Here is a 15,704-nt window from a genome sequence, read left to right as displayed (position 1 = left end):
AGAACTATGAATTAAAAATTTAAATTGATCTAGTTTAGGGATGATCCTTAACCTCTTGCACTGAATCAGGCATCGAGGGAAATGAACGCTGCCAAAAAACCACATTTTTCTTTCAAAAATGTTCTCACAATCGGAATCAAACATAATACTATGCTTTTAAGAGGGTCGTTTATATTTAAAGCATTTAAAATGTTGTCCACCAGGTCAGAAAGCGCAAGCAAGCCAGATTGTGGCTGTTGCCTCGACCGCGAAAAAGGAGCAGACGTGTTGGGTGCTGCTCCGGGAAGTGCTGAGGACCCCTGGTGCGTAGAAGAACCGCTTAAACCAGGAGGTACTTGCTTCGGTCTATTCTCAGCACGTTCGATACGAGGTTTCATCCCAACTTGGGAAGTTTCGGTCTTCTTTCTGGGGAGTGATGGAAAAGAAGTAATTTTTCTTTTCCTAATGGCACCCTGCGATGTACCGGAACTTCCTGCATTGGGAGCGTCTGCAACAGGCTCGTCGTTCTGCAGAATGGAGTAGGGATTGTCCTGAGTCGTTGAGGCGGAACTCTTAAGCATTTCTGCATAAGTCCGCTTGGAACGTTCCTTTAAGAAACGCTTGAGTTTTTCCCCTCGTTGTATGTACACCGGGCATTGATAAAGATCATGTGGAGCCTCGTCGCAATGAAGACACTTGCGCTCTTTTGCGCAAGAAGTCCCATCATGACTCTCTCCACAATCGCAACGTTGTTTGTTGGCGACACCTTTCGGAAAGTTCTCTCAGCAAACTCCTTTTTTAATTTTGAGTCAGCTTGAAGCTGTAAAATTCATTTTATTACTTTCATTGTATAATTCATATTTTACAACATACAATTTAGTCTCCTTACTAGTGGCCAACAATATACATTTATGAGGGATTTAATTTATAAGCGATTTATAACTCAGCCTTCAATCGATATAGTTTTCAAAATGGTTCTTCCAATTAGTAAATATCAATCTACTACAATGAGGGGTAACATTTTTGGCTCAAATATTTTGGCTCACGTTGGGTGAGGGGTCTTCGGTCGTCGTTTTGCCGCAACATTCTCCCCCGCATGTCGCCTGAACTTCCTGGTCGGCGTCATCTCCCATTGATATGTCCAGTAAGGCAAGTTTAACGATCGGTCGTTGTAGTTTCTTATGTTTTCATCTGCTATCATAACCAGCTCACCTTCCCGGATCGAGCGCACATTTTCAAACCACCTGGTTCTTCTGGTTATCGTAGGCAAGTATTCAATAACCCATCTACGCCAGAAACCATCCAATATGTTTTGTATCATATTCCAGCTCCCCCTAAGCGCTACCTTTTCATTAACCGGATCTTTTATTGGTTGTCGTATCCCGTTCGAACTGAGCATGAGAAAATGATTTGGAGTTAATGACTCCTTCTCACATGTCTCGAGTGATATGAATGTCAAGGGACGAGAATTAATCATATGCTCTGCCTCTGCGAGCATTGTTGCAAGCGATTCGTCATCAAGATTTCGTTCTTTAGGAAGTGAACCCATTGCTGTCTTAACGGACCTCACCATTCTTTCCCAACAACCCCCCATATGTGGTGCCGAAGGAGGATTGAATCGCCATTGTGTGTTCGCATCCATAAAGGTGCTACTCAGAGTTTGGTTAATTTGTTCTATTTCATTCTTTAATTCTTTACTTGTACCAACAAAACTAGTGCCATTATCCGTGTAAATTTCCAGAGGAGCCCCCCTGCGAGCAATAAAACGTCAGAATGCTTTCTTACACGAGTCTGAACTGCACGAATGGTGAGGCAAGTAAAGAGTACCACCCATCGTTTCATAGCACTCCGACCTACTTTAACATAATATGGTCCAAAGTAGTCCACGCCAACAAATGTAAATGGACGTACAAAGGGTGTTAATCTGGCACGCGGTAGGTTACCCATTCGGGGTGCAACTGGGAGGGCTTTATAAACATGGCACCACATACACCGTTTCCTCACCACTCGAATTGTTGTTCTCAGACGTGAAATGTTGAACTTTTGCCGAATTTCGTTTACCACTGTTTCGTCATTTGCGTGTCGGAATTTACGATGATACCAATCGAGTATCAGATACGTAATTTGGTGTTTCCTTGGAAGTATAACTGGATGTTTGGCGTCGTATGTAAGGAATTCGGCTGCTTCAGTCCGCCCGTCGACTCGTAGGATGCCATACTCATCAATCACGGCTGATAGTTTTGCAAGCGGACTGCCCTTATCGAAATGTTTCTGTTTCTGTAGCGTAGATATTTCATCTGGAAACGTCTCAAGTTGTGCCAATTTATAGATGAATCGTTCTGCATCATTCAGCTCTTCAGTGGTTAATGCCTCCAGATTCAACGGATAATTCTGCTGTCGCCGCCTCATATTATTAATAAAACGATGAACATATGCTATGCATCTTAGCAATCGCTCCCATTTAGAAAAACGGCTCACGTCTACGATTGGTCTTCTCGGAAAATGCCCACAAACATAAGTCGTTCGTAATTCCTCCACTGGCTCTTCCAACACTATACGATCCTTGGGCCATTCATTTTCTTCGTCGTATAAAAACATAGGGCCCTGATACCACCTGCTATCTGAATCGAAACATGGTCCTTTTCCCCATTTTGTAGCTTCGTCGGCAACATTTAATTTAGAAGGAATCCATCGCCATTCTTCTGCTTTTGACAAATTTAAAATTTCCGCAACTCGGAAGGCTACGAATTGCCGATAACGACGCAAATCAGACTTGATCCAGGATGTCACAGTCGTTGAATCACTCCAAAAAAATGTTCGCTTTATATTTAGAGAGTGTCCTTCTTCCACAGATTTTCTCAGACGTGCACCGAGACCGGCCGCTATCAATTCTAACCGTGGAATAGTGTGGTTGCAGTGGAGCTACTTTCGTTTTCGAAGAAACTAGAGCACACCGTATAACACCTTGATCATTTATACGAAAGTATGCTGCTGCTGCACAACTGGCATCAACAAATATGTGTAGTTCGAGTGTTTCGTAGCTTACAGGTTTGTAACCTGGGAAGTAACATCGAGCGACGACTACGTTTTCCATACTTCGTAGCACTGTTAACCATTGCGACCAACGGCAAAAAAATGTCTTGGGGAATACTTTCATCCCAATCTATTTTGGCTCGCCAAATATCTTGTATGATAACTTTTCCATAAACAACGAAAGCCGCCACTAATCCAAGAGGGTCAAAAATGCTCATGACCACTTTCAGTACTTCCCTTTTGGTTGGAACGTTCTCGCCTCTTAAGAGGTGCTGTAAGTTTTCGCCAACATTTAGGAAGAATGAGAAACAGTCTTTCTCTGGGAACCATGCCATTCCTAATAATCGTTCGAATCTGTTTCCTTCATATGATGAGAACTCTTTGATAGCAGTGGGATTTGTTTCTCCGATACGATCAATCACATCGCGCTTATTTGATATCCAGTTTCTGATATGAAAACCCGCTTTAGCATGAATTAAGGCAACTTCTGAAGCTACGTTAACTGCCTCGTCTACCGTATCTCTGCTATCCAAATAATCATCCACATAGTGTTTCTTCTGAATAGCTTCGGCTGCCTGTGGATGATCCTCTTGATACTGGATTGCATTCTTATTCTTTATGTACTGCGAGTGGACCGGAGAACACGATGCACCGAATATGGCTACGTCAGTTATCATTGTTATTATTGGTAAATCTGGTTTATCCCTCCAAAGAAACAATTGTGCGCTTCGATCTTCCTCTCTTATAAGTATTTGGTGGAACATTTCCTTAATATCTGCACAAATGGCCACCTCTCTTTCTCGATACTGGAATAATATGGACAACAACGGTTCCAGCAGATCTGGGCCTTTTAGCAGCATTGTGTTCAAAGAAACATTTCCAATTTTTGCGGCAGCGTCCCAAATTAGTCTCACTTTTCCGGGTTTTTTTCGGATTGATACCCACCCCAAGTGACAGATACCAAGTGCGTCGGGGGTCGTAACCATTCAATTCTTCTTCTGTTGCTTGATGTGCATATCCCTTTATTTGATACTCAGCTATCTGTTGTCGAACGTTATCGTAGAGTTTTGGATCCTTCACCAAACGTCTTTCCAAACATTTCAGTCGCTTTTCAGCCATTGGTTTGCTGTGTGGAAACTCCACATAATCATGTTTCCACAAAAGACCAATTTGGAATCTCCCAGTTGAGGTTCGAATCGTTGTTTCCTCTAAAATCCTACGTGCCCGTATGTTTCCAACACTTTCCAATTTAGGAATAACTGCAATACCGAGACTCTCCAATGAAAAAAACTGCTTTACGTAGTCATGTAAGTCTTCCTCAGGTGAACGAGTGCAAATGTGCTGTTGCGTAGTTCACTCTATTCTTTCAATCTTTGTTCGAGCAATTTTCACTCGCTCACTGGTTTTTGTCGAACTAAATAAACTTACGATGTGTGTCGTACGAGCGTTTATTCCAATCTGAGCAATGGTTTCTGGTTCATGGTTTTACAACAGCTTTTTACAATAACTTCAAGGGTATTTCAATACAAGGTAAGTATAACATTATGGTAAATTATAGTAGGGTGTGTATGTGGTAAGTATGACTTTTAAAGGTAAGTATAAATTTATTTCTTCAATTCTTAATTTTCTTTTTTGTTTCTTTTCAGGTTTTATTCATCGCGAACATGCCGGCCACCGTTGAAACCGTTGTTTCAACCATCATCTAATTTGCATTCACGTTGTCACATTCAATTGGTAGAATTGCGATTTCGGTGATTGCTCTGCGATATTTCCCATTCGTTGTTTGCACGATCACTACTCGAACATGACCATCCTTTCCAGGAATCGTTTGTATGATGCGTGCCAATGGCCATTGGAGCGGTGGTACGTTGTCCTGCTTCATAAGGACCAATTGACCATTTTGAACGTCTGTGAGGGTTGTTTTCCATTTGCTTCGCTGTTGGAGTTGACTGACGTAGTCTCTGGACCAGCAACGCCAGAGATCTTGGACCGATCTTCTTATTTCCTGGAAGCGGGACAGGCGATTAATATTTATATTGCCTAAATCGGGTTCGGGGATGGAAAATAGGGGTTCGCCAACCAAAAACTGACCCGGAGTTAATGCAGAGATGTCTTCAGGATTATCCGACATTGGACACAAAGGGCGTGAGTTAAGTATCGCTTCTATCTGAGCTACGACGGTGTGGAACTGATCCATGTTAAATGATCTGCAACCGATGATACGACGAAAGTGGTATTTAAAGGACTTAATCCCTGCCTCCCAAAGCCCACCAAAATGCGGAGAACGGGCTGGGATGAAACGAAATTGGATTCCTTCACTCAAACAGTAACTGGACCATTCAGTGGAACGAAACTGCTTCAAATAATCCCTTCTCAGAGTTTGAAGTTCCCGATCAGCACCCACGAACGCAGTCGCATTGTCGCAATATATTTCGAACACGCGTCCCCGCCGCGAAACGAACCTTTTTACCGCGTTAATGCAAGCGACGGTCGACAAGTCGGCGACAATTTCGAGGTGCACGGCCTTTACTGCCAAGCACACGAATAACGCGACGTATTTTTTTGACCGAAGCTCCTCTTCCACTCAACGGACGAACGAGAAACGGCCCACAGTAGTCCAACCCAGATCGAGAAAACACTCTAGTAGGATTCAAGCGAGCCGATGGTAATGGTGCCATTAATTGTTGCGTTGTTTTGGGATTTATCCTAAAGCACGTGATGCATTGGCGAACTATCTTGCGAGCTAACTGCCGTCCACGAAGCGGCCAGAATCGCTGTCTTACTGTCGCCAGAACGAGTGATGGTCCAGCGTGAAGAGTCCTTACATGGAAGGATCTCATAATTAACCAGCTAATTTTGTGGTTTGCCGGTAGAAGAATAGGGAATCGTGTATCGTATGGAGCTTTCATATTTAGCAGCCTTCCATTGATGCGTAATAATCCAAATTGATCCATAAATAAGTTGAGGTTCTTCAATTGTGATTTTAATCCGGTTGGCTTCGTGTTGTTCGAATGGATTTGATTCTTTTCGAATATTTGAATTTCTAGCGGAAACTCCTCTCTCTGGGCCAAACGTACGAGTACCTTTAGTGCATTTTCGCATTCGTCTGGAAGAAGCGATCCAGTTTTACTATTACGACGACTAGCATTATTGTAGAAACGATAGCAGAATGCTATTGTTTTTATTAATTTGGAAAGCTCCGAGAATCTATCGAAGAGTCGAAAATTGTCAACATTGGCGTGTAGTGTAATTACTGATCGAGTTTCTTTTTGTAAATCACACTCTTCTGGCACTGAGTCGAAAGTATCGGGCCAGAAATCCTGCTCCTTGGTGAGGAAGCTAGGCCCATGCCACCATAACTCGTCATTCACAATCTGACTCGGGAGCATTCCTCGCGAAATTCGATCCGCCGGATTCAAATGGGTTGGAATGTGTTTCCAATTGCAATTTTTCGTCAAACGCTGGATCTCAGCAATTCGGTTCGAAACAAAGACTTTCCAGCAGTGTGATGGCGATTTTATCCAATGCAACACGATGGTAGAATCTGTCCACATCGTCACCGATTCAGTGAAGAATGTAGTCCTTCGTAGGGTATCAACTAGCTGGCTACCAAGTAATGCGGCACAGAGCTCTAAGCGCGGTATAGTTTGGCCACGTAGAGGAGCGACGCGTGATTTTGCCGTTAACAAATGTGAAAACTGTCGTTTGGTTTCGTCCGGTGAAACGACATAAATGCAACATCCGTAACCTTTGACGGATGCGTCGCAGAAGCAGTGTAAACTGTATTCTTGATGAATGTTGGACAATATTCGTCTTGGTATTTCCACCGACTGAAGCTGACGTAAATCATCGCGATATTTCTTCCACCAACCGCTGTGGATTTCTGAAAGCTTTTGATCCCAGGGTATAATTTCTGCCCACAGAGTTTGGACAAACATTTTAGCATTGACCACTACGGGTCCAAGAAGGCCTAGTGAGTCGAATAAACGAGACATCTCGGAGACTACTACTCGTTTTGTAACAGTTTCCAACTCCGTCAAAACTGGTAATTTTATTTTAAACACGTCTTTTTGTGGAAACCATAGTAATCCAAGAGTTTTAACTACAGATGATCGATCGATCTCTAGTTCGACTGACGTTTCCCACAAGTCTCGAGGAACATTAACGAGTGCTTCTGAATTATTGGAGGCCCATTTTCGAAGCACAAAACCGGCGCATTTTAGCATTTCGATCAGCTGTTTACATGCTCCCTGAAGAGTCTGTAAGTCATCATTACCGGATAGTACATCATCGACGTAAGTCCCGGATTGAATTATCGGAACTGCTAGGGGAAAACGATTACAATCATCGACGACTAGTTGATTCAGTACACGGGTAGCGTGATACGGTGAACTTGAAAGCCCGTAAGTTACGGTTTTTAAATCATACGAGACCAAAGGCTCCGATGCACTACGACGCCAGAGTATTTGTTGATACTTGCGATCGTCAGCATGAATCCAAATCTGACGAAACATTTTTTCGACGTCTGCTGTGACCACTAACCGTGGCATGCGAAAGTTGACAACAGTTGAATACAAAGCAGGTTGCACTGTGGGACCAGTATACAAAATGTCATTTAGCGATAGGCGATTAAAATCTCGGCATGAACCATCGAAAACGACTCTAGTTTTTGTTGTGGTGCTATCTGGGCGGTGGATTGCGTGATGGGGTAGGTAAAACTGTGGGCCACGCGGCGCGGACGTACTCAACTCCATGTGACCAAGCCTCGCATAATCATCCATAAACTTTTGGTATTCTTCAGAAAGATCCGTATTGGCAGCAAACTTCCGTTCCATGGCAAGAAAACGACGTTGTGCAGATCGAAAAGAGTTGCCTAAGAGTGGCAGTAAATTTTCCCGTAACGGAAGACGTACTATATACCGTCCATCGGTGTCTCTGGATACAGTTTGTTGGAAGTAATCCTCACAAAATTGTTCTTCGGAAATGTAAGCTTTACCCCGATCAAAATCCTCGATCGTCCAGAACCTCTCTAGTTGACAGTTGAGGTCTTGGTCGATACAAAAGTGGCTGGTTTGAGTTGGTGACGATTCTTGGATCGGCTCTGGAACCTTTCCGCAAACAATATAACCGAGAACTGTTTTCTGTAGAATTGGACTGCCAAAAGCGAGTGTAATCTGCTGACATTCAAGTAAGGGAAAAAATAGTTCGGCGCCAATAAGAATATCAACTCCCTGGCTGATGTTGAAATGCGGGTCGGCGAGGGGTAAATTGCGTGGTATTTGCTATTTGGTTATATCTATGTGACAACTGGGCAATGACACTGTCAACCGTGGAAGAACTAGACAATCCAGTGTGCAGTCAAAGTTTCCAAAACGAGAGGCGAGAGCAACGGTGACTTCGTAATGCACGTTCACTGTAGATTGACCGATGCCGCTGACTGGTGAATTCCTCTTCACACGTTTCAATCTTAGTTTTTGACAGAGAGCCTCGCTGATGAAGCTGGGCTGAGAACCGCTATCTAGAAGGGCTCTGGCGAAATGATAGTGCCCTTCAGTGTCCTTCACACGAACAACAGCTGTTGACAGTAACACGGTATTAGGTCGAACACTTGTTGTTACTTCTACACTTTGGCAAGAAGCGGTGGGAGTGAGATTTTCGAAACCTTCACCCGACGACGGAGGAGCATTATCGAACGAAATTGTTTGCGTACGAGACGAGAACGAATCGGATTGTGCATCCGTACATGGTACGGTTGTTTGCGACACCGAAGGGGATATAACCGAATTTGAACCGGATTGCGACAGGCGACCGACTTGCGAACGGGTTGCTTCAGCGTGTTGGCCGTTGTATCTCGACGTTGTAGATTTGTTGATTCCAGCTGATGTAACTGTAGCTGACATCGGCACAGCAGGTGGTAAATGAAGCAATGAATGGTGTTTTTTATAGCAACTTTTGCACGAACCGCTGGAGCAATCCTTCGCAAGATGGTTTCCTTTCAGACAATTGATACAAAGCCCATGTTTCTTCACGAACTCAAATCTCTGTTGTGGTACAAGAATCTTGAACTGTTCGCATTGAAATAGGAAATGTGCTTGTTTACAGTTCGGACATTTCGATATATTCGATGAAGCAACATGGGAAGCAGTGAGGCGTGGCTTTACGCTTTTCATTTCTGATTGGCTATTTGCAGTATGGGAGAGCTTGACTGTTTGTATTATTCGAGATCGTTTGTGAATAAATTCCAATAGTTTATAAGATGGTCGATTTGTTTCGGATACATGCGTTTCCCATTCACGAAGCGAAATGGCATCTAGACAACTGCTTAATTTTTCGACGAGGAACGAATTCCAATGTTCGTCGGTTCTCTCGAGTTTGTCTAGTAACTGAACGTGGCGATCGAAATCATCAGTCAGTTCAGCAAGTCCAGATGCGGACTCTTTACGAAGCGATGTTAGCTTTAACAAGCTGGATATATGTCTTTTTATTTGTAAATTTGGGTTTTCATAGCGATCTCTCAATAGATTCCATGCGACTTGGTAGTTGATACCAGAAATTTCAAGCGAGTCGATAATTCGAGCTGCTTCACCAGTGAGCGTTACTCGCAAATAATGCATCTTCTGCACTGCCGTAAGTTGTGGGTTAGAGTTTATGAGCGATAGAAAGAGATCTCGAAAAGATACCCATTCATCAATATTTCCAGAAAATTCTTTTAATTTTATTTCCGGAAGTCGTATATTTGATACAATCATACCAGATGTGGATGATGCTGGTCGATCCAGAACAGATGACGGAGTACTACGTGAAGGAATTTTAGTTTGTAGCGATGCTTTTAATTTATAATACATATCCTGAAAATCTCTCCTCTCTTCACTGAACTGCTCGTCTGCATCCTCCAACAATTCAATTTCATCTTGTATGACTTCGAAATCATGCCACAAGTCATCAAGACGTTGTACTCGAATCATAACTTGATCACTATGCGTCGGATCATACTCATCATTAAACAATTTGATTAAATTGGCTGATCCCAATACGTTTGTCCGCCGACGGTACAACGCTTTCAGTTTGGTCACTTTGCTTGCCTTCTTATGTGGAGCCATTTTGAACAATAGAGTACAATGAATGTGAAAGGGTTACCTGTTGTTTCAGCTTAAGACAAAGGGCCTACTTAACCTCACTGCCGATGCTTGCGTTGCGGATTGCTGTCTGCTGAGAATATATTCCTTGGGCTACTGGACTCTTGCTGGTTCCTTTCACCGCTCAGGATACTCTGATTTGCGCGTGGAATAAGATGATATCCTCGAGATGAAGTTGAACACGTGGTGATGATACACAGGTTGAGCTTAACCTGTCCGATGTCGGTGTTGTAGAATGCTGGTTACTCACGAAAAATGTTGCTTGTAGTTCTGCTACGGCTGCAGGAAGATTCTCTTTTATGCTTGCATTCTTCGATTTCCGCTGGGGATGATGATGAATCCGGAAGAACGTTTCTCCGATCACGTGGAGATTTTGGAGTTTGGAGGTTATCTCCGATGAATAGAGGTGAACTCTTGAACCGTTGAAACCGGTTAACTGGAACCGTCGACGATATTTTTTGCAACACAGGTCCCGGGTTTCGGCACCAAAACTTATGTTGCGTAGTTCACTCTATTCTTTCAAACTTTGTTCGAGCAATTTTCACTCGCTCACTGGTTTTTGTCGAACTAAAAAAACTTACGATGTGTGTCGTACGAGCGTTTATTCCAATCTGAGCAATGGTTTCTGGTTCATGGTTTTACAACAGCTTTTTACAATAACTTCAAGGGTATTCAAATACAAGGTAAGTATAACATTATGGTAAATTATAGTAGGGTGTGTATGTGGTAAGTATGACTTTTAAAGGTAAGTATAAATTTATTTCTTCAATTCTTAATTTTCTTTTTTGTTTCTTTTCAGGTTTTATTCATCGCGTGCATTTGCCTATGTTGTAGACGAGTCTCTTCACCTCACATGTTACCATATACTGCCCATCCTATACGGGTTTTCGTAGCAATGGGTTCACTTTCCTGACCTTCTCGTAACTTCAAAGTTGACAGCAAATGAATATTGTTCAGGCCAATCAATATGCCCGGCACAGCAGAATTGAAACTTTTCACAGGCAACGACCTGAGGTGTTTGTATTTCCTCGTCATTTCCTCGAAATTAATAGTTTGTTCCGGTAGACCTAAGCTGTCCACAGTGTATGCTTCTGACACACTAAAGCGACGGTTGTTGCCTAATCCAGATATCTCTAGTTTAACTAATTTAGTATCGGGGATTGTTTTATTGATGCCGCTAGTCCATTGTATACACAGTGAACTAGTTTTGCCTTCCGCTCCTAGTGAATCAGCGATAGCTTTTTCAACAAGAGTCACTGACGTACCGTCATTGAGGAAGGCGAAGGTATTTAATTTTCCTTTCTTCCCATAAAGCGTGACTGGAAGTATACGGAATAAAGTGGGACTAGTTGCTTGATGATGGATCGTAACGGTGGCGTTTGTGGATGTTTGCGACACTCTGAAATCGGTAGAGACGTAGTCAGAATGAAGTAGACGATGATGCCTTTTTTGACAATCTCTTATACCGCAAATTTCACCTTTGCAAGGCCATCGCATGTGCGATGTCAGACAGCGTCGACAAAGCTTCCGTTCTTTTACTATTTCCCAACGGTCATCTAAACTTAAACGGATGAAATCTTGACAATCGTGGGTTTGATGACCACTAATATTACAAATGGGGCAAATTTTTCCTGTTTCACTTCATTGCTTTACTGGAGCGAAGTACCGCTTTGTTTCTACGCGTGGATTACTTGATGTTTGCGTGGATACACTATCCGTATCTGGAGAGTTTTCCGTGACATGCGCGTTCACGTACATTTTTTCCTTGTTGCTCGAACGGTTTTCTTTGTACACATTTGAAACACTCCCGGCATTCAACGTTACGCTACTTGTGGCGGTAGTAATTTTTGCCATGTATTCACCGAATGAGTTGAGATCAACCACCGTCAGTTGCTCCTAATATAATGCCCAATTAAATTTCACTGTGATTGGTAATTTTTCAACAAGTTCCTGTAGAAGCATGGGATTAGATAAATGCTGTTCCATACCCAATGACTTCAGATAACCACATAAATTTTGGACTACTAGACCGAAATTCACCAATGTGTCAAGCCTGTCTGCTTTTGGAGCTGGGGTACATCGTACTTTATTGATCATATTGTGAACGATCTGCTCTGGTCGTCCGTAAAGAATCTTTAGAGTGGAAATAATTTGCGGCACAGTTGACGGGTGGAGGAGGAAGCTGCTTACAGCTTCTTTGGCACTGCCTTTTAAACAACGCTGTAATCTCATTAAATTTTCAGCATCAGTAAATCCACAAGCTTCTGATGAAAACTGATAGCTGCTAATGAAAAGCGGCCAGTCCACTGGATCTCCGGAAAATATCGGCAAATCTTTAGAAATCACTTGTCTGGCAGACAAGTGTTGAGAGGTTGGACCAATAGGAACGCTCGTTACAGGGGGGCTCTGAGTTTGGGCGAGTTGACAGAAGTTTATTTCTCGGTTATTTGGCAACACATGGGGGGAAATGGTGCGAGGGCTCATTGGAAATATATATTCAGAACGACCTCCCGTGGGAGTTATGATCATTGGTGATTTATTTATTTGGTTGTGAAAAGGAAAAGCGCTGGATACTACGATTGGCGGAGGGGGAACTGTTTGTGGTGGAACACTCATCGATGCTGACACTACGTTGTTAGTCTCATTATAATATTCAACCTGTTGGGTGGAATTTTGCTGTTGCTCTCGTGACAGCAGTCCTCTCGAGTCCTCTACTCGACTGATTTCTCTCTGTTCCTCTCGATGCATTAGCGCTTGAAGCTGGTTGCTCAGATCAAACTCCACTTTTCGCAGTCGTTGTAACTCCTTCTCTTGTTCCATTAGTTTTTCACGTTGACGTTCGCATTCTGTTGGATGTTCATTACGCTGTGGTGTATGAAACACATGGTTCACATCTGGTTGTTGTAACTGCTGATACTCCTTCGATGGTATCTCTTCGAGTATTTCCGCTGTATGTTGAAACTGCTGATTGTTCAGTGGTACTTCCTCGAGTATTTCCTGTTGACAGACAGCACTTGTCTTCATTCGCCATTGCCCATATGAAGCTACAGGCTTCATCAATTTCGGTACATTTGATGTCGTCGCTAATAATGTTTCATTCAGTAGCATTGCATATTTCTGTATATTTACTGGCTCTAGTGGGGGCGAGATCAAATGTTTGTATGATTTTGTCCCAATATTCACGTTTGTTGCACTCGTTGTAACATTTTCGGCTGGGAAAACAACAGGCGTTGGCTCATTGTCCAAAGAGCGAATAATATCCGTAGTTGAAACAAACTGACTTCCTTGGTTGTTCGTTTTATTTTTACCCAACAGAGTAGAAGATAGATGTGCGTCAAGTTTGTCGACCGGAATTGAACTAAGAGATTGTATAGCATCTTCTGCAACGCGATTCGACGTTTCTACAACGACGTCGTTTTCCCTCTCGCCTACAAGCTGCGATTGCTTCTCAATCCAATCTCTCACCTTGTTCATGTTGTCCCGGTTTGTACAATGGCTATGCTCGCTCAAACTTTCGTCTTGTTGGTTCAACAGTTCGTATTTTTTGGATAAATATTGTTTTTCCAGCTCCAATTTCTCCAGTCTTGCTTTCTCTTGATCTTTATATAGCTGAAGCTGAAGTTTGCGCTCCTCCTCCAAACGTTGTAGGTCTTGGTTAATTCGTGCCCTCCGTGCACTAGAAGTGTTTGATCGACTCGTAGATTGTTGATAGTTTGTAGGTTGCAATTTTGATTGCTTCTGTTCACATCGATTGCACAAGAAATCCTTCGTTCGGACTGACGCACGAGTGACATTCGCACACGAAAAATGGTTCCAACAACGGCAATCTTTGCACTGAACCATGTATTTTTCAGCCCCATTTGGTCGATCGCAGATTACACAATCATGTTGTTGTGCTCCATTCTTGTCAACAATTGACACAACAATAGAATCATCCGATGAACCGTGGAACTTTATCTCCTGTAGTGAACTAGCATTTTCAGTATTACAAACTTGCTGTGGCGCATTTTCACGATGTTGGAATTTGCGAATATTGTTTTTTTGTTCCATTTCGACCTACGGAAATCGTTTCTGATGAAGTAAATTCTTCAAGTTTGTTGGCGACACCTTTCGGAAAGTTCTCTCAGCAAACTCCTTTTTTAATTTTGAGTCAGCTTGAAGCTGTAAAATTCATTTTATTACTTTCATTGTATAATTCATATTTTACAACTTACAATTTAGTCACCTTACTAGTGGCCAACAATATATATTTATGAGGGATTTAATTTATAAGCGATTTATAACTCAGCCTTCAATCGATATAGTTTTCAAAATGGTTCTTCCAATTAGTAAATATCAATCTACTACAATGAAGGGTAACATTTTTGGCTCAAATATTTTGGCTCACGTTGGGTGAGGGGTCTTCGGTCGTCGTTTTGCCGCAACATTGTTTATTGCAACAATAGGCGGCCGTGTGACCGAGTTGCATACATTTGTTGCATTTCATTACCCGGGGTACAAACAACCGAACAGGTAAACGAAGAGCACCTATTGCAACGTAGTTTGGAAGAGCGGAACCCTCAAATGTCACTCGAAAAGAATTTGTCCGATTGAGAACTCGTTTGTCATTTTTAAGTGACACAGACTTCAGTCGATCGCATTCAAGAATCTTCACACTTTTAAGTGAGGAATTCTTGAAGCGACCGACACCATCGAGTATCTCTTTTCGAGTCAAACCCTTTTCGTTTATTACACCGTCTATTTCAACGTTGCAACAGGGTACGTATACGCGATACTCAATCGCAAAGAGATCACAGCGCGTTATTGCATTCGCTTGGGTCCTGCAAGAGACGACAACTCGTAATTTGTCTGGCCCCATCCGAGTAATTTCAGTAACTTTGGAAAATTTCTGCGTTAGTTCTTTTGAGATGCGAATGACATTAAGAGGTTTTGATTTTCGTCTAAAGTATACAATGAATGGACCTTTGAATCCCTCCGGGTATTCCTTTAGACGAAAATCATGTTTTCATCAATTTCCTCATCTTCAGAACTTTCTACTTCATACACAGAATTTTCCTCCTCAACGTCTGCTTCATCCTCCTGCTCTTCAGGAGGTGGGTCAGCATCAGAAACATTCAATGACGTGGATGGGGGATCCTCCCCGCCCTCAGCCATAATAATGAATTAGTCACCTGTTCGATGTGAACAGTGTAGAATAATAATAAAAAATAGAAAAAATAAATGAGTAAATAAATTATAATTTGCTGTCACCCTTAGTGGAGGAAGTTTTGCTACTGGCAAGCAAAACTTAATCACATACAATTCCAGAACATTTACTTTCTTGATGACTAAACATAACAAATGAACTCTTTTTGTTAATAACAACCTCGAAAACAGTAGCAATGCTTCATTATGATCAATATTAGCGCAAATGCAATCCTAGTTGAAGGCAGTTTTGCGGCTGGCACGCGAACCCAAATAACTTATAACATTCCAGTAAGACATTCAAGATGCTTGGTATTCCCAAATAATTTTTTGGTGCACAACCTTAACGTCTGCTTCGCCATAACGTCAGTT

This window comes from Toxorhynchites rutilus, chromosome 1, assembly GCF_029784135.1.
Source record: "Toxorhynchites rutilus septentrionalis strain SRP chromosome 1, ASM2978413v1, whole genome shotgun sequence".
NCBI lineage: Eukaryota > Metazoa > Arthropoda > Insecta > Diptera > Culicidae > Toxorhynchites > Toxorhynchites rutilus.
Note: the sequence above shows the minus strand (reverse complement) of the source record.